The sequence below is a fragment of the Leiobunum rupestre genome, chromosome 2 (genome assembly GCF_980474605.1).
Source record: "Leiobunum rupestre chromosome 2, qqLeiRupe1.1.hap1, whole genome shotgun sequence".
Classification (NCBI taxonomy): domain Eukaryota; kingdom Metazoa; phylum Arthropoda; class Arachnida; order Opiliones; family Sclerosomatidae; genus Leiobunum; species Leiobunum rupestre.
This window is the reverse complement of record NC_143385.1, coordinates 35,434,939-35,436,781: the sequence shown is the minus strand read 5'-3', so window position 1 is coordinate 35,436,781 and position 1,843 is coordinate 35,434,939. Positions and strand designations below refer to the sequence as shown.

The window sequence follows — 1,843 nt, the reverse complement described above, 5'->3', positions numbered from 1 at the left end:
TGTCTGCTTTCAGCGAAGAGACCTATGACTAGACTCGGCGTTCGCGATGGGTTTTCACCGCTCGGTTTTTACCCTTTTTTTATAGATGCAAGCTATAAATACTATCGTAAGCGTTAGTTAGTGGGTTTATTTCTGCAATATTTATCCGCGGTATGACGTCTAATTTATCCGGTCGAGTTAGCAAAGAACAAGAAAATGCTATACGAGAGCTTTTTGTTACGAATGGATGGAATTTTGAAAACGTGTTTCTGGCTTCCAACAATATTCCTGGTAAGTTACATTATACATTAATTTTTATATTATCTAACGATTTTCCGGTATTTTGATTAAATAACCACAAATGAAATACATATCTTACGGCGTATATTGGTATAAAGACAAAATTAAAATTGATTAGATTAGTGTTGTGTGAATATCTCTTTTATCCTATACTGTACAGCCCTCTGGCGTGATGGGCACCGCCTTTTGCCAGAATAAAATACTTTAGAACTTTAGTTAGGTTTTCTAACTGTGATGTTTTATCTGTTGCTTACACAGATAAACTGGGATATTTTTAATCCGATTCTTTAGCAGATAACTGGTTTTTATTCTAACGACAGTACCCAGATACGCTTTGCGCTTTTCTGACAAACCTAATGACTTTCATGGATTATCTGTTTTTTAAATTGTTTCTTTAATCCTATTTTAGTGTAGCTTTCTATTGACATCGTTGGACTGAGCCAGTTTTTTTTTTGCTGTACAAATAAATTTAAAACGATTAAAAAACATTTAATTAGATGTATCAATTTAGTCAGTATAAAGACATATATCTATCCACCTATTTGCCTATTCGTTTTCAATATTAGTTGGCGCGTCGGTTACCGAAAACGGTAAAATCCAGATAGTCGTAGGTCAGATAAAAAGGCGGCAGGGAGCCAGAAGAATCAGGTTATTTTTCGGAAATATATTTGATATGAGAAACGGTAGTCAGTTTGTCTTATTCGGATAATCATAAGAAGCCCTAATTGTAATAATGAAATCGATATATTTACCAATGAACTTACTTTTCATGTAAGAAAATGTAAATATTTTAGCTTTCAATCTATAATCTCGCAGTAGTGTTTCGTGCGTTACAATTCAGAATATAAACATTACCAAATTTCGTGAATTTTCGAAAACATTGACTAATCGCATTTCTATATTTCAGAAAATGAGGATCAACTGGATCGGCCACATACACCAGTACTCGAAAGCAATGGTAGAGAATGTTCTTTTGAACTATCGTAATGAAAAGCTCAAAGTTAGTTTGATTCCATTTTTTGCTCATTTTCAGAAGCGCAAAATCAACCGACACCCGCTCCCGTTCAACAGGAATTTAATGCCAATGAATGCCCGAATTGCTTTCTGGATCCATGTATTTCAAGACGAAACCATGTGTGGCTTCAAACCCAACAGGATCCATCTATCCATAATCCGCCAATTAGGCGCCAAAAATATAAAACATTTTGTAGCTGTATTTCTAACTTAGGGGGGTGGACAAAAGAAAGATACATTGAAAAAAAGAGTGAAGATGGAAACCGACAATTTATGGTTTTTCATAAAAGAGAAATCATGCCGCAATGCGTACTCAATGAAGTACGTAGGAGATACCCAAATCCGCCTGGTGTACCCTACAAAGGACATCAGTGGGCCTAAATATTTGTGTACTGATTTTGCTCAATTTGTCTTGAAAATATTTTTAGTGTGAAAAATAAAAAAGGGCGTATAGCCTGTCTACGTCTCCATGACTCGTCCCTTTTACATTTTTGTGAATTTTAAATTTCCTGGAATGTTTTAGGGTTTCAAGAATTTTGGACCTCGAATT

At 35.0% G+C, this 1,843-nt stretch overlaps 1 long non-coding RNA gene across 1 annotated transcript; it reads left to right on the top strand.

Annotated features, from left to right (window-relative positions):
- Nucleotides 1-221: 221 nt before the first annotated feature.
- Nucleotides 222-1,507, top strand: LOC149957438 (uncharacterized). The gene is made up of 3 exons (XR_016478629.1): nt 222-270; nt 1,187-1,237; nt 1,313-1,507. It is a non-coding gene; the product is annotated as an uncharacterized LOC149957438 (long non-coding RNA).
- The last annotated feature ends 336 nt before the right edge of the window (nt 1,508-1,843 follow it).